Source organism: Mixophyes fleayi, chromosome 1 (assembly GCF_038048845.1).
Source record: "Mixophyes fleayi isolate aMixFle1 chromosome 1, aMixFle1.hap1, whole genome shotgun sequence".
In the NCBI taxonomy this organism is placed as follows: domain Eukaryota; kingdom Metazoa; phylum Chordata; class Amphibia; order Anura; family Limnodynastidae; genus Mixophyes; species Mixophyes fleayi.
Window position 1 is genome coordinate 338,239,623 of NC_134402.1, and position 22,364 is coordinate 338,261,986.

Consider the following 22,364-nt stretch of genomic DNA (forward strand, 5'->3'; position numbering starts at 1 on the left):
GAGTTCACCACACTGGTGAAATAGTGAAAATGTAACCGTTTCTCAAGGTTTTACATTTTTCCTATATCACTGTATAAAGGAACCTATTATCTATAGTAAGTTTAAACTGAAACGCATACACAGAAAATATACCAAGCTTCTCTAAACCACTACATTTTTAAAAGCAAAACTGTATGAAAAAAAACATATTATCATACTAAACATGGTAAGAAAACAACATATCAAGAAAAAGTATTTCCTTTAAGAACAAAAAGTCATATTAGTGGAGCTGTTAGCATTGTGTAAGGATACTGGGGTAATATTTAGCATCGTCAGCTGACTGATTGGCCCAAAGTGACCTTATGTGCTAGCCTGGCACCCTTACTTAGGAATGAAATCACACTGGAAAATATCCAAAAATATTTTATAATACCTATGTTTATCGATAAATAGATATTAGCAATTGAAAGGGGATACATTTAAAAACCTGCTGCAATTACAGCATTCTTAGTAAATGCAAGATAATGACTAAAGCACCAATATGCAAATCAGTATTGCAAATTTATTAAAATGTATAAAAATAGAACATACAAGACACTGATCTTGGTTGACACAAGTACTATATACCAGTACAAAACAAATAAATATCCAAAAACTTACATTAAAGATCTGTTGGAAATACCATCTAAAACAACTCCGATTGTTATATTGCACATTTTGGATATTTATCCGGTTTACACTGGTATATAGTAATTGTGTCAGCCAAGATCAGTTTCTTAGATGTATTATTTTTATACATTTTAATACATTTGTAATACAGTTTTGCATATCAATGTTTTTGTCACTCTTTTGCATATTATTGTGTTATACAAGTTTCAGTGTCCTGTTCCCGAGAGCAGGAGATTGCATACACAATAGTTTTTTTGATTTTATTTATTTTCTTAATAAATGGTCAACACAGTCTAACTAAGTTATATTGAAGTTAAATGTAACAATAACACAATATAGTCATATCTAAACTACTTCAAATATTGGTCACTATAACAAATATCCAGCTGGATTTTCCCCTGGGTCCAGTGGGTTGGCAGGAAGTCCAAATTTTATTTGATCACCTACCTGTGTCCCACATACACAAGTTCCCAGGCTGGGGTGGTGTCTTAAGCCACCAAGTGGCAGATAAATTGACAACTGGGAGTAGTGGTACCCGATACTTAATGTAAAGAAATTTATAGTAGACCAAAGATTGTGTTTTTTGCCCAGTGTCAGGGGTGCTTGGGCACAACTGCAGATCTGGCTTGGTTAACAGAAATGTCAAAAATCCTCCATTGGAATTTCTCATCCCCAAACGCAGATCTGAAAGCTGCCCCATGACAGGGAAATGTTGGGGTTCCTTGTCCCATTCTGTCTCCTCTAACACTCCCTTCCTCAAATTGAAACCAAAAACTACCAAGTGGCAGGCAATTGTAAGGGCTCCAGGATGCCCACTGATGCTGGCTGGTCCTGTTATGAAGATTCCTCTGGTGGTCACCTTCAGCAGGGTCCACCCTGATCTTTGCTAGATCAACATAGATGGCCATTCTTTGGATCTGGTGGTATAACTGTCAGTAGTAGTGGTATCCTATAGGACGTTTCCTCGTCTGGGTCTCTATCATGATGGGCCTCCCCCAGTACAGCAATCCGGACAGCGATTTGTAGGCTCTTCTTTCCAATCATCGTTTCCATGGAGTTCTCCTCGATGTCAGCATCCCCCCAGTAGAGCAAATTGGGCAGCAGGTTGTAGATTGCCCTCCTAATATGTCTCGCACATCTGGGCTGGCTAGGAAGACTGGAAAATCCCTGCAGCAGGACTCATCTTGGATGTAGCTGGCAGAGATGTGGTCTCCTTGGGGAGCAATTCTATAGACTGGTCGGCTGCTAATATAGCTGGTGGAAGAAGCTGTTACAGGCAGTGCCTTTTGGCATCCACCCGACAGCATTGGTCTTGCAAGAGCATGGTTTCAAGCTGCCCCCGATCCAATACTTCTTCTTCTACTATTTCCAGGGACTCTTCCAGACAGTTCAGTTATTCTGGGAGACTCTTTTGTGGCGAGAAGAATCCACATTTGATAACCCACTGAAAACGTTGATTGACTCCTGGTCCTGGGTGAGGCACTCGATGAGCTCCTTGTGGGTTCAATTGTGGCAGGAGACATGTAACGCTGGTATTCAGTTATTGACTCCTCCATATCCATTTCTTGAAGTTAATCTGCAGAGTATTATGGCCATAAACCTTTCCGCTCCATCGCTTCTGTGTCTGCAAATGGTCCCTCGGTTGCTAGGCCGTATTGCTGGGCACAAGCAGTGGGAATCAGCACCTCTTTGATTGGTGACTCCCTTGTCAAAGAACCCTGCTGGTTTGAAATATTCAGAACACGAGCTGTGGTCCCTTGAGCCAAGTAGATCATCTTCCAGCCGATCTGTTCTGTGACCTCTTTCCACTCAGTGCTGCTCAATAGAGTGTCCATGGTGATCTCTGTCCACCGCCAAAAGCGCTTACAATGGGCACTTAAGCGCCAGAACTGGACCATGGAGCAATGGAAGAAGCTGGCCTGGTCTGATGAATCATGTTTTCTTTTACATCATGTGGATGGACTGGTACATGTGCATGGTTTACCTGGGAAAGAGATGGCACCAGGATGCACTATGGGAAGAAGAAAAATCAGCGGAGGCAGTGTGATGCTCTGTGCAATGTTTTGCTGGGAAACCTTGTGTCCTGGTATTCATGTGGATGTTACTTTCACACATACCACCTACCTAAATATTGTTACAGACCAAGTACACCCATTCATGGCAATGGTATTCCCTGATAGCAGTGGCCTCTTTCAGCAGGATAATGTGCCCCGTCATACTGCAAAAATTGTTCAAGAATGGTTTGAGGAACATGGCAGAGTTCAAGGTGTAGACTTGACCTCCAAATTCCCCAGATCTCAATCTGATCGAGCATCTGTGGGATGTGCTGGAAAAACAAGTCCGATCCGTGGAGCCCTCACTACGCATCTAACAGGATTTAAATGATCTGCTGCTAACGTCTTGATGCCAGATACCACGGGACACCTTCAGAGGTCTTGGAGTTCATACCTCAACAGGTCAGAGCTGCTTTGGCGGCACAAGGGGGACCTGCACAATATTAGGCAGGTGGTTTAAATGTTGTGGCTGACAAGTGTATATTGGTACTATATAAAGGATAATAAAAAGAAAACAGTATAAAACACTGGTTAACAAAAAAAGTCTATAAAGATGCAGGAAACCAGTGCACAGAGCAATGCAGAGATACACAGAAAGAATGATTGCAGCTGTCCTAAGGTGACCTTTTATGTGTAGCTGGTGTGATTGTAACATCCTTCTCTTCATACTGAACCTTTGATCACTGCATTGTGAACTCAGCCAGCTTTCCTTTCACTAAGTCTTATGCAAATTGCTCTATACTCCCAGATTTCATTGACTAATTAAAATGAGCTAGAATACATTAGTCCAGTACTATCACACCCCTTTACTAGTAAGTCATTTGGGGTAAGGACATGTTGTTTTCTGTGTGTGCAAGATAACAAAGTAAATGTGTATTAGACCTGTGTGCCTAAAAGGGGTCTGACATTTGTACAGGGGAAGGTAGGATACAGGATTTTGCATGCAGCATCAACAACTAACCAAAGTCCAAAGCTAGTTAGTATGAAACATTTATTATCATCATTAACCATACAGAGGGCAAGCCTATAATTCTATAATTTAAACATTGCGGGTTAGTTTACCAGTTGTTGTGTCTTAGATTGTTAGGTCTATTGAAAAAATCCTCATTTCAAATGTAATAAAATAAAAAAAAGTATAAAAAAAAATTATTTATTATATTGAAATTTCTTTGCAACACAATACAAATTTTAATACCTCAAATTCTAAGCCTGTTGGTTGTCAGGATTTTATTAAACTTCTTTGAATTTGAACCATTTATAGTCCCAGTGTGGCAGATACAACTTTGTATGCTGTTTTATTACAGATTATGGGCCTAATTCACGAAGACATGCAAAACTAACATAATAATACGGAAGTGCGTTTTTAAAAACACGCACTTCTGTATTAGAATCAGATCTGGATAAACATCTCTTGTTGAATACGGATGTAGGTAGGCTCTATATACACGGCACTTGTCGCAATGAGACAGACACAACACACTGTTTGATACACTACAATACATGTATAATATAAAGTCCAAGCAGAACTCACAGAAAAAAATATTCAATTATTATTATTATAACTTGTTAATAAAATAGTCATTAATGAAAAACATTAAAAAAAAGTAAATATTTTTCCATGAAATACATCAGGATGTTATTGGTGCTTACTGTACATAAAATGCATTTTTTTCAGTTGCTATTGATTACAAACACATGTTCTAGCATGCATATGCGACTGTCATCACTCGGCATTTATACCTGCCCTGTAGTTGGTGCAAGTGATATGACTGAAAAACACGTACCTTAGAAATGCCCAAAGCTGCTGCGTGTGCTCGGGCTTAGCCTGCTCTTACTGTACCATTGACTACTTCTCTCCCCCGAAATAGTAGGAAGTGTGCTTTGCGTTCAAAGATGAATTGGAGGTACTTGCATTCACTGGCATATAGTCTGTATCTGGGCATGCACAGTGCACTTTAACTTAAAGTACAGCACGTATCAGCATTTACGCTCCTTAATGAATCAGGCCCTATGTGCATTATACTAGAGATGCTCTAAATATTTAATACTGTTCGAAAGTCAACTGAATTTGGCAATTTTAGAGGACCTCAAAGTTGTTTGCAGTATGATCCTGATTTTTGGGTTGGTTCATTTGGGATTTCACTGTTACAGCTGAATTTGCTGTTCTAAGTTCGAGTTCGCAGCTCACAGATAAAACACAAAATTTGAAAATAAATTATACAAAGTCATTTGAGATTACAAATAAAAAAAAAAGTCTATTATACGAACCAGTTCGAGAACCACTTTGAACATTTTACCTAAAGACACATTAAAGAACATTTTTTTCATTTATAAACTGCAAAAAAATGCAGAGGTGCAATGCTTTTGTATAAATACCCCTGTTAGAGCACTGTAAACAAACACAGTTGTACGATGTTTATACTGCATGCCCAATTAATAGCCCTCTACCAGGTCAAACAGACTTAAGGATGAACCACGTATAGCACAAAAAATATAACATTGTAGGACCTGGTGAAAAGTTTTCTTTGATTACAATATTTTCACTAATCTCTTTAAATACAACTTGGTGGAGGCTCCTTTAAGTCTTGAATAAGACACGAGAGTATGGAGACGCTGGTGCTGACTTTATTGTCACTATTGTATATTTGATTTATATTATTTTTGTTATACACAACAAAAAAAGAAGATTTTTGTACTTACGTTAAATCTCTATCTCCGATTCCATCTGAGGGACACTGCTACCATGGGGTTGTATGAGGGCGCATGGAGTTGGCACTTAAATAGTTAACAACTAAGTTTGCTGCTGACTCCTCCCCTCTGCAATCCCACAGACCTCAGTAATAGTAAAGTCTCAAGAAAAGGGCTCAACAACACAACTAATTGTAGAACAGCAAAAGGGAGGGAACGCAATGTCCCCCAGATGGAATCGGAGAAAGAGATTTAACGTAAGTACAAAAATCCTCTTTTCTCCTTCATCCACTCTGGGGGACACTGCTACCATGGGGACCTTCTAAAGTATCCCCTAAGGGAGGGAATTCCCTGGTGTACTAGTCCGCAAAACACTGCGGCCGAAACTGGCGTCCGCAGACGCAAAAATGTTGAACTGGCAAAACCTCGTAAAGGTATGAACTGAGGACCAGGTCGCCACCCTACTCAGCTGCTCTGCAGATGCTCCATGGTGAGCAGCCCAGGAAGCCCCCACCGCACAGGTAGAGTGCACCGTAAGAACCTGAGGCACAGGTAGATTTCTACACACATAAGCAAGCTTAATCATAGATCTGATCCGACGAGCAATGGTCTGCTTGGTGGACGGCCAACCTCTCCTATGAAATTCGCAAAGAACAAAAAGAGAGTCAGTCCTGCAACCAGAAGTCCTGTCCACATAAACCCGTAAAGCCCGGACCACATCCAGACTAAAAGAGGAAGAAGGCCCAGAAGGAGCAATCCTTTCTCTAAGGGCCGGAACCACTATCTCATGATTTAAATAAAAACCAGGAACCACCATAGGCAAGATAGTAGGTACAGTCCTATGAACCATCCTATTCTCATGGAAAACCAGATAAAGACCCCTACGGGACAAGGCTCCAAGCTCCGACACACGTTGAGTAGATGCCAATGGTCAGCAAAAACACCACCTTCCACGTCAAGAAACGCAGATCAGCCGACTCCAGGGGTTTGAATGGAGGCCACTGAAGAACCTCCATAACGAAGTTCAAATGCCACGGGGCCTACGGAGGAACATTGGGAGGCTGAACATGATTAAACCCTTGAAAAAAAAGTACAAACTTCAGGGAGGAAAGCCAACTGGCGCTGAAAGAAAATAAAAAACGGAGAGACCTGAACCTTCAAAGAACTTAGTCTTAGTCCCATCTCTAACACATTCTGAAGAAAGACCAGAAAACGGCTAATCTGAAAAAGGTAGGGTTATGACACTTCTACAGTACATAAATCCTCCACACCTTGTGATAGATTCCGGCTTGTGAGCCTCTACGAGGATCTCCACTATCCTGGAGGAGAACCTCTTCGACAATCAGAGGTTGGCTTCAACAGCCACTCCATTAAAGCCAGCCAAGGCAAGTGCGGATGGTGTAAATGGTTCTTGACTGAAATGATCCAGCCTGAGAGGAAAAGCCCAGCCTGACCCTTCCACTAGGAAGGTCCCGTCATGCGGATTAGTATTTTTTTATTTTAAGATCATGGGATTCGGACATCTTCTAGAGTAAGCATCTCTACCCGTTTGCAGCTGTACTCGAATTGCAAGGAGACTACCACTATTGGCAGGCTGAACTTAATAGCCTGTGTTCACAAGAAAGGATTTCCAAAAAGACCCAAAACCTGTAGTTCGTGATTTAGGGGCATTCACCGGCAGTAAAGCACCTTTACCGCCGGTTGCTTGGCTGCTTGGTGTTAGGAACTTACCTTGTTCCCGTTCCGCTGCGCTGTCAGCGGGAGCTGACAGCGGTGTCCGATCTCTTCAGCGCTTCTTCTGTGAGCGCTGCCGCACTTCCGGGTTCTCACTGCTGCCGATCATGTGACTCCTGGGCGGGGAATTCAAACTCCTATATCTCCCCTGCTCTGACACGCTGCCTGTGTCAGAGCAATGTGTTTCCTGTTCCTGGCTACAGTTCCTGTGTCCTGACTCCTGTGAACCTGCTCCCTGTTAACCCCTCTATTCCTCCTACTCCTGTGTACCTACCTGGCTGTGACCTGACTATTCTTTGGCTTATCCCTGGCACTACGCAACTGATACCTTCTGTGTACCGACTCGGCTGTGTTACCAACTATTCTCTGGATCTCCCTCTGGCACCGCATACCTGATACCTTCTGTGTACCGACTCGGCTGTGTTACCAACTATTCTCTGGACCCTGCCACGCACCCATTGCCTCCGTGCATCTACCGGTTACTGTTCCAGACCTACAACGCCTGGAATTAACGGTTAGTGCCTGTACTTGCACCGCATTGTCTATTTTCTTGTCTGCCTGCCATCACTTAGAACTTTCTCCCTTACGTCAGTAGGCTAATCTGGGGGCCGCGACCTGCGGTTCTTCGGCAGCTAAGTCCACACTACCTTGCGGTGGTTCTTGGTGAAGACCGGAAGGCCGTTAGACTCCGCGCCCTTGGTAAGCCTGTGCTAATACTGACTAAGGCATCAAAATCGAAACAGTTTGCTCTGACCCCCTTATCTAACTGATGGAAGCGACAGGGAATCCCACTGCGAGAGTACTACTGGATAACTTAGCGGCTCAGGTTGAGGAACAGGGGAAAAATCAAGAACAGTTATTACAGATTCTGCAGACTCTGTCTAACAGGTTGGATACGCTCCAAGCAGCTCAGGTGGCAGCTCCTAATCCTCCACCTGCTCCGGTCCCACAACCTGCCCCCGCTCCAAGCAGTTCAGCTGTATCTGCTCCCACAACCTCTCAACCCCGCATACCGAACCCACCCAAGTTCAATGGGGATCCCAAGGAATGCCGAGGCTTCTTGAACCAGTGTGCTATTCAATTCGAACTTTTGCCCGGAAACTTTCCTACACAGAAAACTAAAGTCGCTTATATTATTTCCTTATTGTCTGGTCAAGCGCTTGCCTGGGCTTCTCCTCTCTGGGAACATGATGACCCCATTCTCCATAATTGTGCCACTTTCCTGGAAACCTTCAGACGCATCTTTGATGAACCCAGACGAGTCTCCAGTGCAGCTTCTGGACTCCTCCGTCTGCGCCAGGGTACCCTTACTCTGGGCCAGTATGCCCTTCAATTTCGCACTATGGCGGCCGAACTTCGTTGGAACAATGAAGCTTTAGTGGCCACATTTTGGCAAGGCTTGTCTGATCGTATTAAGGACGAGCTAGCAGCCCGAGAGTTACCCACTACCCTGGATGCTTTGATCTCTCTCTGTAACCAGATTGATATACGTTTCCGTGAACGCACTCAGGAGAGAGAGAGTTCCCGTCGATCTACTTTCCGTTTAGCTCCTCGCTTCCAAAGTCCTATTACACCGGAGGAAGAGCCTATGCAGTTGGGAAGAGCACGTTTATCCCAGGAGGAAAGAGAGAGGCGGTTCAAGAATCGTTTATGCCTTTATTGCGGGGAACCCGGTCATGTCCTGAGTCAATGTGGGAAGCGCCCGGGAAACGATCGGACCTAACTGATGACGGAGAGACTAAGTTAGGTATGAATATTCTCTCTCCTATGGATTCTAGTTTTTCTATCCAAGTTCTTCTGCAATATACTGATAAACAATTGTCTCTTCCAGCACTTATTGACTCCGGTGCAGCGGGGAACTTTTTACGAGCTGACATTGTAGAGCGCTTATCATTGCCTAGGCAACCCTTAGATCCACCTATTGCCATTACAGCTATAGATGGCAGTCGTATCATTGGAGGATCCATTAAGAACAGAACTGTCAACATGTCTCTACGCATTGGAGCCCTACACACTGAGGAAATCTCCTTCTTAGTTATTCCAAAGGCTATCAACCCGTTGATCTTAGGCTTACCTTGGCTCAGACTTCACTCCCCCACTTTAGATTGGCAGAAACCGGAAGTTCTTGCATGGGGTTCAGAGTGTCATTCCCGATGTCTTCCCAGGATTCATAGACCCGCTATGGGCTGTCTTCCAACACCCTCCGGTATTCCTCCTCAATATCATTCGTTTTCTGACGTCTTTTGTGAAAAGGAGGCTTCCAAGTTACCCCCTCATAGACCTTGGGATTGCTCCATTGAATTGTTGCCGGATAAGATACCACCTAGAGGACGGGTATTTTCATTATCTCTACCCGAATCAGAGGCCATGTCTCTATATATTAAGGAGAATTTAAACAGGGGTTTTATCCGGAAATCCTCGTCACCACCGCAGGAGCAGGTTTCTTTTTCGTAAAAAAGAGGGACGGCGGATTGCGTCCTTGCATAGATTACCGTGGCCTCAACGCCATAACGAAAAAGAATAGGTACCCCTTACCATTGATCTCTGAACTCTTTGATAGGATCAAGGGAGCTTCAATTTTTTCTAAACTGGATTTGAAAGGGGCCTACAACCTTATCCGTATTAAACAAGGGGATGAATGGAAGACGGCGTTCAATACGCACGATGGGCATTTTGAGTATCTTGTCATGCCATTTGGACTTTGTAACGCTCCTGCGGTTTTTCAAAATTTCATTAACGAAGTTTTTCAGGATTTCCTGTATCAATTTGTTGTCATCTACCTAGACGATATTCTTATTTTTTCACCTGATATTATTACTCATCGCCATCATGTCTCCTTGATTCTTCAACGCCTTCGGTCACATCATCTGTACTGTAATGTGGACAAGTGTGTCTTTGAAAAAACGCATCTTCCTTTTCTTGGTCACGTGGTTTCTGGCTCCGGATTACGTATGGACCCTGAGAAATTAAAGGCGATTTCTGATTGGCCCCAACCGGTTGGTCTTAAGGCCATCCAGCGTTTTATTGGGTTCTCTAATTATTACCGCCACTTTATCAAAGGGTTTTCGTCTGTTATTGCACCCATCACTTCCCTGACCAAGAAGTCTGCCAACGCTAAGACCTGGCCACCAGAGGCGGTAGAGGCCTTCAAGTATCTTAAAGAAGCCTTCATATCGGCACCTATTCTTCAACAGCCAGATTCTTCCTTCCCCTTTTTTCTCGAAGTTGACGCATCCTCCACTGGAGTGGGAGCTATTTTGTCTCAGAAGAATTCTACTGGAAAGTTTTCTCCCTGTGGCTTCTTTTCTCGTAAATTCTCACCCACCGAAAAAAACTACGGCATTGGAGACAGAGAACTACTTGCTATCAAATTGGCCTTGGAGGCTTGGAGACATCATTTGGAGGGAGCCAGATTTCCTGTTACTATTTTTACGGATCACAAGAACCTGCTTTATTTACAAACTGCATCCTGCCTCAATCCCCGTCAGGCCAGATGGTCTTTATTTTTTTCACGATTCAATATGATCATTACCTTCAGACCAGGGTCCAAGAACAAGAAGGCTGATGCTCTCTCTCGTTCCTTTGATTCTATGGATACCGAAGAAGAGAGTGTTAGGTCTATTCTAGATCCAGAATGTATTTTGGCTACTACTCCTACTCGGTTGATCATTCCTCACGGGAAGACTTTGGTTCCTCCACATCTCCAAACTAAACTCCTTAAATGGGCTCATGCCTCCCGTTTTTCTGGTCATGCCGGTATAAATAAGACCTTGGAATTCATCTCCCGTAGTTATTGGTAGCCGGCTATCCGTTCGGACGTTCGACAGTTTGTGACGGCGTGTTCCACTTGTGCTCAAAATAAAGTTCCTCGTCAAGCTCCATACGGTCTGCTGCAGCCTCTGCCAATTCCGGATCGACCTTGGAGTCATCTCTCCATGGATTTTATCACAGATTTACCCTCCTCCAGAGGGTTCTCAGTAGTGTGGGTGGTCACTGATCGCCTTTCCCGAGCCGCTCATTTTGTGGCATTAAAACGTCTCCCTTCTGCTCCTATTCTGGCTCAACTCTTCATTAAAGAAATTTTCCGCCTACATGGCTGTCCAGATATTATCGTGTCTGATCGAGGAACTCAGTTCGTGGCAAGATTTTGGAGGGCCTTTTCTCGTCTTTGTGGAATTAAGTTAAATTTCTTTTCTGCATATCATCCGCAAAGTAATGGTCTCACTGAAAGGACGAATCAAGAATTGGAGAAATTCCTCAGATGTTTCATTTCAGCTAAACATGATGATTGGGTTGATTTATTACCTTGGGCGGAATTCGCCCACAATAATAATTCACACGACGCTACCTCCACTTCTCCCTTTTTTGCTCTTCAGGGATTTCATCCTAAAGTTCCACCCTTCAAAGAGTTAACCGCTTCTGGGGTTCCTGCAGTGGATTCCCTTCTATCGGACTTCTCGTCTAGGTTGGATCTTATCAAACGCAAATTACTTCACACCTCTGCCATCAGTAAAAAAGCATTTGACAAAAGAAGAAGACAGTCTCCACTACTTACTCCTGGTGACAAAGTGTGGTTGTCTACAAAGAATCTTCGCTTGTTGGTTCCTTCTAGGAAATTCGCTCCCCGATTTATCGGTCCCTTCGAGATCATTGAGGTCAATAATCCGGTGGCCTTTAGATTAAAATTACCCCCTACCTTGAGGATTCCCAATGTCTTCCATATTTCCCTTCTCAAACCACTTGTCGTTAACAAATTCTTCTCTTCAAGAAGACCTCCTGCTGCTATTTCTGCACCAGATCAGGAATTTGAGGTGAAGGAGATTCTAGATTCTCGGATTTCCAGAGGTTCCTTGTAGTTCCTGGTTGACTGGAAAGGTTACGGTCCTGAAGAGCGTTCTTGGATTCCTGCACAAGACCTTCATGCTCCGAGTTTGTTGAAGAAATTCCATACCAAGTTCCCTCTAAAGCCTTATAGGTTGTCCGGAGGCCACCCCTGAAGGGGGGGGGGGGTACTGTTAGGAACTTACCTTGTTCCCGTTCCGCTGCGCTGTCAGCGGTGTCCGATCTCTTCAGCGCTTCTTCTGTGAGCGCTGCCGCACTTCTGGGTTCTCTCTGCTGCCGATCATGCGACTCCTGGGCGGGGAATTCAAACTCCTATATCTCCCCTGCTCTGACACGCTGCCTGTGTCAGAGCAATGTGTTTCCTGTTCCTGGCTACAGTTCCTGTGTCCTGACTCCTGTGAACCTGCTCCCTGTTAACCCCTCTATTCCTCCTACTCCTGTGTACCTACCTGGCTGTGACCTGACTATTCTTTGGCTTATCCCTAGCACTACGCAACTGATACCTTCTGTGTACCGACTCGGCTGTGTTACCAACTATTCTCTGGATCTCCCTCTGGCACCGCATACCTGATACCTTCTGTGTACCGACTCGGCTGTGTTACCAACTATTCTCTGGACCCTGCCACGCACCCATTGCCTCCGTGCATCTACCGGTTACTGTTCCAGACCTACAACGCCTGGAATTAACGGTTAGTGCCTGTACTTGCACCGCATTGTCTATTTTCTTGTCTGCCTGCCATCACTTAGAACTTTCTCCCTTACGTCAGTAGGCTAATCTGGGGGCCGCGACCTGCGGTTCTTCGGCAGCTAAGTCCACACTACCTTGTGGTGGTTCTTGGTGAAGACCGGAAGGCCGTTAGACTCCGCGCCCTAGGTAAGCCTGTGCTAATACTGACTATGGCATCAAAATCGTAACACTTGGCTAATCATACTACCCAACACAATCCAGGGTCAATATATATATATATATATATATATATATATATATATATATATATATATATATATATATATAATATATATATTATATATATATATATATATATATATATATATATCTCAATCAGAATAATCCTCACAATGGAAGAATCTCAACAATAAGTTGATAACTATGTGAAGGAAATAGTAAATATTCTACAGATATCTATTTGTACAGATATGTGTAAGGCAAAACTGATGTAAGGTCTCATCCCTACAGAACCATGTCTACGGCAGAGTACCCGCAGATGAAAAGCAACGTGTCAGACAGACACAGTCTACTGCTGATAGAGAGCAGCCTGTCAGTTACACACAGAATACTGCTGATCAGTGGCAGTGATACCTGTAGTACCCACAGATAGACAGCAGCCTGTCAGTCACACACAGAATACTGCTGATAGAAAGCAGCCTGTCAGTCACACACAGTATATACTGCTGATCAGTAGCAGTGATACCCGTAGTACCCACAGATAGAAAGCAGCCTGTGAGTCACACACAGTATATACTGCTGATAGAGAGCAGCCTGTGAGTCACACACAGTATATACTGCTGATAGAAAGCAGCCTGTGAGTCACACACAGTATATACTGCTGATAGAAAGCAGCCTGTGAGTCACACACAGTATATACTGCTGATAGATAGCAGCCTGTCAGTCACACACAGTATATACTGCTGATAGAAAGCAGCCTGTGAGTCACACACAGTATATACTGCTGATAGAAAGCAGCCTGTGAGTCACACACAGTATATACTGCTGATAGATAGCAGCCTGTCAGTCACACACAGTATATACTGCTGATAGATAGCAGCCTGTCAGTCACACACAGTATATACTGCTGATAGATAGCAGCCTGTCAGTCACACACAAAGTATACTGCTGATAGCAGCCTGTCAATCACAGAAAGTATATACTGCTGATCAGTAGCAGTGATGCCTGTAGTACCCACAGATAGAGAGCAGCCTGTAAATCACAGACAGTATATACTGCTGATCAGTGCTTGTGAAGTAAAACTGCTCAGGAGTTTCTTCAACTGTCTACTGTCCAGTTCCGTGAATTGGCTTAAAGGAACAGACCAATTTGAAGGGGGAGCAGTCCTATAGGAAAATAACATGCTCCTCCTCAGTTTTTATATGTTATTATTTAAAAAGAAACAGACTGGCCATAAACAGCACAGAGATAATAGTATAACCCCATTTGTTTTGACCCTGGCTAATGTCTCAAAACAGTATGGAAATTAAACTCTGAATAATATAATTATGTCTCATAATCATTGACTGAACACCCATGTAAAATACTGTCCCCATTAACTTTAGATCCTTCTATAATAAAACTCTAAACTGTAGGTAGATCTATATAGACAGTTTTCTCTCTACTACCACAAGGAGCCTCATTGACTAGTTATTCCCCAGTGGGGTACTTAGCTGCTGAGGACAGTGTCACACTGAGCACAAACGGCCCCCTAGTCTCTTTACCCACAGATAATTTGACAGGTATTGTGAACAGATATACCATACTTGCCAACTTTTCATCATTGGCTACAGGGAGATCCTGGGGGAGGTGGGCGTGCGGGGGCGGGGCTTGTCAAATCACATCATTTTGTCCCCACTCCCTAAACGATTGTCACAATTTTGGCCAATTACAGCAGGGGATGGGGCTAAGATGACTCAACATTTGCGTCATTAAACCCTGTCCCCGCCACTTATCTATTGCAGGGGCGAGAACCGGGAGGTTACCCTGCTCTCCTGGATCCCAGGTGGTCTCCCAGAAATGCGGGAGTTTCATGGACATTCCGGGAGACTAGGCAACTATGCGTTAAAGAAAAGCAGCTAATGAATCTCTAGAGACTGAAGTGTCTTTTACATTTCTGTCTCCATTACTGTCATGTTGTCTTACCTGTCAGTCTTTGATTAAATCTTGGTCTTCATGAAAATGGCCACCTCCATAGGCATACATGGACATAGGACACAATTTCTGAACAGTGTCATCGTGCCACAGATGGCGAAGCCAACCACGTCTTGTACTGGCTCAGCATCAGGGAGAATGCCAGACTCTTCAGGGAGTGAGGGAGATCACCCCTATTTCAGGGAGTCTCCCTGACATTCAGGGAGAGTTGGCACGTATGAGGTATACAATTCTGCACAAGAATTTTAGTTCTTATCACACATTATATTTCTTTTTTTTTTTAAAGAAATACAGATAAGGCAACTTTCACAGAGAAAAATACAGTAAAATAATTACTAGTTCTGACTCTGGCTATTAGCCTCAAAACAGTAATATAAATATCTGTGGTAATAATAATGTAAAAGTGGAAGATATTGTATAAAATCACCTAAGTGCAGTTAGAGTCTAGTTATAACCCTATATGCCTTTTGTAAACACATATATATATATATATATATATATATATACACACATATACATATTATAACTCTGCTGACTTATATCATAAACAACTTCCCCCACCGGGGTACTTAGTGCAATTGTCAATGAAGGGAAGTCTACAGCAGATGGATTGTCAGGAGTCCATCTGAGCAGAGTTGCCAACTCTGAAATGAAAAACAAGCAACCGCTAAGTGAAAAACAAGCCCAAACCAATCTTAAAAAACCCCCAAAAAGCCCAACTTACAGGGGACAGGGGTGTTAGTGTACTGAAAACCACAACGTTTATTGTTCATTATTAAATAAATACAGATAAATAAAGATTCCTACAATCTGTCTTCAATTTTTCCTCAATAGAACATTGAATAAAATACAAATAAAATACTATACCATGTTCCATACAGCATCTGGTACAGTAAAACATTGACCAATTGTGTTCTCACTGCTATGAAAATGCATTGAATGAGAGTTAATAATTCCAATACACTATTCATCTACTATGAATGGTGACCAGTCAGGGACAAATACGAGATTAAAAGTGAATGTAATTAGAATAATACTCAGTTTCCGTGCAGTCAGTTTCACCTTAGGCAATTAATGTGTTAATGTTAATCCTTAAACGAGGTCACATCTTAAATCCTGGAATGCTCCAGGCTGTGCCCTACATCTGCCAGGCTCAGTGATACGGATACTAATATTCTACATACAGACAAAGGACATATAAATATAATATACAGTCAGGGCCGCCGAGAGGGGGGGGGAGCGGGTACTATTTACCCGGGCCCGGCCATGCCAGGGGGCCCGGACCGGGCCCCCACCGCTGAATTTTATTTTATTTTTTACACTTTTCTTTATTGCAATTTTTTTTTATTTTTGTCTTCTTTTTTTTTTTTTTTTTCCCGGGGAGGGGGGGGGGGGGGCTTGGGGTGTCCGACCCGTCCGTTGGTGGGGGGAGCTAGATAGTTAAAAAAAAAAAAAATTTACATATTCACCTGATCGCGCCGCCCTCCCTCCTCTCTGCTCGTTTCACACTGACTGTCGGGCGTGACGTCATCAAGTCACGCCCGACAGTCAGTGAGGAACGTCGCAGAGGGGACCAAGCAAGAAGAAAGAAGAGAACACAGAAGAAAAGAAAGAAACTAACAAGTAAGTAAAGAACAGAGAGTCAAGGGAAGGAAAGTAGAAAGGGAGAGTGTGACAAAGAAGGGGGAGAGATGTACAGAATGAAAAAAAAAGTGGGGAAAGATGTACAGAATGAAAAAAAAAGTGGGGAAAGATGTACAGAATGAAAAAAAAAGTGGGGAAAGATGTACAGAATGAAAAAAAAAGTGGGGAAAGATGTACAGAATGAAAAAAAAAGTGGGGAAAGATGTACAGAATGAAAAAAAAAGTGGGGAGAGATGTACAGAATGAAAAAAAAGTGGGGAGAGATGTACAGAATGAAAAAAAAGTGGGAGAAATGTACAGAGTGAATAAAAAGGAGGGGAAGCAGCATGGAGGGCGCAGTGTGAACATAAGGGGGCACAGTGTAGTGATGAAGGGGCACAGTAATGTGCACAGGGGGCTTGTTGCAATGTAGTGAGTGTGAGGTAGATGGTGGCAAATTAATGGGTGCTATTTTGTTTGTAGGGTGATGGGGAGGCAATTTAATAGTGGGGACTTAATTTAAGATGGGGTGGTTTGGGGGCTATTGAATGTGGGGATGAGTTTGGGGAGAATGAGGTCTATTTATTAAATGTGACTATGAGTTATTTAATGGCAGTGATGGTTGCGGGAAATAGGTATTGCTGTTTGCAGGAAGGGAATAGGTTTATTTATTAAATGTGAATACTATTATTTTAATGTTGGGGCTGGAGGAATGCCTAATTATTAATTGTGGGTGCTATGGATTTAACGCCGGGGCTGGCTGTAATTTTCTAAGTGTAGCCATTTTTTTTTCCAAATAGGTCCTTCAACATTCCAGGATCCAGACAAGCCACAACTAAAGAAACCAGCAGCCACAGGTGGAGAAAGTGAGAAGAACAGGTAGGAGAGAGCAGCAGAGTGTGTGAAATGTTGTGATTCTAGTAGGGACAATACCAATTTTTGGTGAGTGTTGTGCCCAATGTTAGGTGCAGGCCAAGACTGAACTGTTTGTGTACACACTGCATTCTTTGTATACTACACTGTGGTGGTAGATGTCCTGAAAGTCAGGAGTGCTTGGACATATGTGACGCTCCGGCGAATTGAGTGCCTAGTGATTTTGATGTTAGCCACGCCCCCAAATGCCTAACTACAACTTTGAAAAAATTTGCGCCGCCGTGAGGCGGCGCAAAATTTTTTTGCATGCTCAACTATAAGGGGGGGCCCCACAAATTTGTTGTACCGGGGCCCTGAATTCCTCTTGGCAGCCCTGTATACAGTATACAGAGAAAATATACGGTTCAGGATACATATTACAGACAGACGTACTGACACATCCCCCTGGTTACTGAGGCCCTCAGCTATACCCGCCCTGTGCATTCCTGCACAGGTTCCCCACTAGACCACACCAGGAGATCCGGATTTCACACGTTCTTAAATCCCCGGGCATCTCTCACCTCTTCCCAGTTGTACTTCTTCCTTCAGCTGAGAGCTCCTGCTAACACACACCTGCCAACAGCTGAGGTCACGCCCACTTAAGAAGAGGCCAGCAGCGTCCAACACTGAAGCGTTCATACACATAAGGCAATAAAGCTTTTTTTAAAAAAAAATAAAATAAAATAAAGTGCCCGAGCTTGTAAAGCCCAAAAACCCGCAATCCGCGACAAGCAGAAAAAACCCGCAACTTACAAATAAAACAAGCCCAATTCCGCTTGTTATAAGCGGAATTGGCAACTATGCATCTGAGGTAAACTCTAGCTGAATTTTCCGGCCTTTGGAGTGTACCAATCAGCAGGGGGGAGTTCTCCTTTACACTCCCAGCACTGGTGTTTTCTTTTTTTTTTCTTTTTTTAATATATATCCCCTTAGCTGACACAAGGAGGAATTGTGAAGAGAAGCCAGCAGAAGTAGAACTCTCTGAGGTGCCTCTGAAGTCCAACTGCGATGACAGGAAAAAGTGTGAATATCTCCCGCTCCAGAGCATACCACTGACAGCCGGAGAATCTCTCACACACTCCCCCCTGTCTGATGGTTCCAACACCCATAGGAAGCCTCTATCAGCCCAGGCTGCCACACTGTGTTGTGCTCCTGTATCAATGCCCATTCGGAATCCTTCCTAGGGCTCTATGAGATCCAAGTCCCCCCTCTGCCTCAGCGGGGGACTTGGTATCTCCCAGTATTTACGGTCCTCGGACGGAGTGCGGCACTCTCTGCCTGTGGTAGTGCCGGACCCGTTGGGACAGTGCAGTGACAGTCGCTTAGCGCTGTCACTGCTCTTGATCAATTAACACCACACTGAGCTGTGCGGTCTTTCTTTTATAAATATTCTTCTTCTTTTTTTTTTTTTTTTATAAAGGAAAACGGAGCATTGCTCCATTTTGAAACCTGCGAGGAAAAATATGTAAAATACATCCATCCTCACCTACACTCTACCAATAATCTAATAAAAATAATAAAATCTAAACCTAAGCCGCAAGTACTGCTAAGCAGTACTAAACGCAGCCCAACTCTTTGGGCACTTAAACAAAACTAAGGTCTGTGGGATTGCAGAAGGGAGGAGTCAGCAACAAACTTAGTTAACTATTTAAGTGCCAACTCCATGCGCCCTCATACAACCCCATGGTAGCAGTGTCCCCCGGAGTGGATGAAGGAGAAAGTCCCTTTTCCCAAATCTCGATATTTGAACACTGGCACATCCTAGGATGCCATTTTGCAGAGTTTAAAAAAAAAAAAAGATCTGTGGGCACCCGCTAAACCAAGTCCACCCTTCTTTTGAATATTTTGTCTCACAACACAAAATCAAATTTTTATATGTGTGGGCAGTGTCAGGTGCATTATTGTGGCTCATGTCGGACTGAGGCATGAAGGGTCCACTGGGGAAGTAGGGGCCCATGAAATAATGAGTATGCCACCACAAAGCGTCAGCACATCGCTGAATGGGTGTGACCAGTTGGCAGTCGCCAAAGAGGCCTGGTCAGCCGAACGGCGTATTCGCAATAACACACATGCAGGACAGTCAAAAGTCCTGACACCATCACACCTGGCTGACACACAGTGCATCCACTTGTATTCAATGATGTCATCGCACATGCGTGGCCACTATAAATGCAGAGTACAATGCGAGCTCCGGGGTCTATAGAAGGACAATCCTAGTACACTTCCTCTTTCACCTGAATGCAGACACACAAATATCCTCTCACACTTTTCTACTATGGGTAGAGGGGACACATGGGCATAAACTGGAGACAAAGAAGCCTATACTAGGGTCAGCTTATACTGGAGACATATGGAGCCTATACTGGAGACATGAGGAACACACAGGATAATATTGGGACTGTGGAGCTTGTCATATAGATATGGATATTATGATGCTAGTGATATACTATGATGTTTGTGAGATTATTATTATTATTAATAATTTTTATTTATAGGGCGCCACTAGGTATCCGTAGCGCCGTACAGGGACAGACAGAAACACGATACAGGGTGAGACAGCACGGTACAGTTAAATGAGTTAGATGAGAGGTAAGAGTCCCCAGCGGGGTAGAGAGGGGTAGAAGGGCTGGAGGACCTCACGGAAGAGACAAGGAGCTGGAGAGCAGAGTTAAGGTGGTGGAAAACAGAAGGAGAGGAGGCCGTGCTCGAAGGAGAGGGTAGGACGGACAGAGATGCAATGGTAGGAGGAGGAAAGGGGGAGAACGGAGGCAGAGACAGAGTGGGGGGAGAGGAGAATGAAAAGGAGTGGGAGGGGGGTAGGGGAGACTGGGAGGAGGTCAATTAGGTGGGGGGCTGGAGGGCTTTAAGGAAGAGGTGGGTTTTTAAGGCCCGTTTGAAGCTGGACAAGTTGGGGGAAGTTCTGATGGAGCAGGGGAGCTGGTTCCAGTGGAGGGGGGCAGCGTGGGAGAAGTCTTGGATACGAGCATGGGAGGAGGTAATCAGGGGGAAAGAGAGGAGGCGGTCATTAGCCGAACGCAGAGGGCGGGATGGAGCGTGAATGGAGATTAGTTTGGAGATGTAGGGAGCAGTGGAGTTGGAGAGGGCCTTGAAAGTAAGAGTGAGGAGCTTGAACACGATTCTGTAGGGGATGGGGAGCCAGTGGAGGGATTGGTAGAAGGAGGAGACAGAAGAGGAGCAGCGAGAAAGGAAAATGAGCCGAGCGGCAGCATTGAGTACGGAGCAGAGGGGAGCGAGATGAGAGCGGGGGAGGCCAGTAACGAGGAGGTTACAGTAGTCCAAGCAGGAGATAATAAGAGAGTGGAAAAGAGCTTTAGTGCCATCTTGGGAGAGGAAGGGCCGAATGCATGCGATGTTGCGCAGCTGGAAGCGGCAGGATTTAGCGAGTGAGAGAATATGAGGGGCAAAGGAGAGAGGAGTCAAGGGTGACGCCGAGGCAGCGAAGTTGAGGAACAGGGGAAATAGAGGAGTTGAGAACAGTGATAGAAAGGTCGGAAGGGAGGGGGAATGAGCGGGTATACATATAGGACACTTATGGAGACTGTGTGAATGTATATAGAACAGCAGTGATATTGAAGTACATACTGAGGAGCAGTGGTGTTATACATACCAGGAAGTGGTGGTGTTTGTATGGTGACAGCGGTGCTATTTGTACAGTAACATAAGTGGTATTAGTACTGTGAGTCAGTGAAATTAGTGCGGAGTGGGATAATAGGAGTAGTTAGACCTGTCAGTAGTAATGAGATGGTTGATAGTGATACTGTGCATTTTTTAATTAGAATAATGGTAAAGTTATTGTGTGTTTGTACTTAGGAACAATGATGATGGTTAAGTCTATGGCATTTGTGAGATAGCATATGGAGTTTTGTGAAGATATATCTTTCTGATTCTTTCTGATAAGTATCACTGTCCCAATATGTGTGTGTGTAAGCGTATATGAGTATCTATTTGTACTACATAAACATATAACAAAATCTGTGTGTAAGTGGGTCAATTTAAATTAATTGGTACCTTGTATGTGATTCAAGGTACCCACGTCTAAGATGTCTACTATAGTATGCATCTGAATGATATATTGTGATACAGATTTCTAATAGAGAGTTAACTTAATGTCACTCACCGGACTGTGAGTGCCATTTCCCGTGTGTTCAGGAACCGTGGCCGTCTGCCATCCTGAGGGTCTGCGCATGTGCAGCCCTTATCAAACCTTCAGTACCTGTTGCTTTTAATTGATTGGATGATCAGGCAACCCTCCCTATTTAATAGGGATGTGCACCGGCGACTTTTGAGGTCTCGTGTTTTGTGTTTTGGATCCGGATTTTCGTTATTTTTGAGGTTCGGATTTGTCTCGCAAAACACTTGACGAAAAGGTCTCGGTTCGGATTTAAGGTATTGGATTCGGATTTTTTTTGAAAAAAACATAAAAAGTTTAAAAATCAAGTTTTTGGGCTTATTTTCACTCCTAGGCTATTATTAACCTCAATAACATTCAATAACAAGCATTTCCACTAATTTACAGTGTATTCTGAACACCTCACAATATAGTTATTAGTCCAAAACGTTGCAACAAGGTATCTTTCTGGACTGCGTAGAGGAGTGGGTCACCACAATATATATTAAAAACCCTGAACTTTTATGATTCGCACCAATAAATGTACCTGGACTGCGTAGAGGAGTGGGTCACCACAATATATATTAAAAACCCTGAACTTTTATGAATCGCACCAATAAATGTACCTGGACTGCGTAGAGGAGTGGGTCACCACAATATATATTAAAAACCCTGAACTTTTATGAATCGCACCAATAAATGTACCTGGACTGCGTAGAGGAGTGGGTCACCACAATATCTTAAAAACCCTGAACTTTTATGATTCGCACCAATAATTGTACCTGGACTGCGTAGAGGAGTGGGTCACCACAATATCTTAAAAACCCTGAACTTTTATGATTCGCACCAATAA

The 22,364-nt window shown here is 43.6% G+C and overlaps 1 protein-coding gene across 5 annotated transcripts in view; it reads right to left on the minus strand.

Annotated features, from left to right (window-relative positions):
• The window catches only part of LOC142160758 (solute carrier family 2, facilitated glucose transporter member 11-like), an 88,558-nt gene that overhangs the window by 39,571 nt on the left and 26,623 nt on the right, over nucleotides 1-22,364 (minus strand). The gene's annotated exons all lie outside the window — the stretch shown is intronic.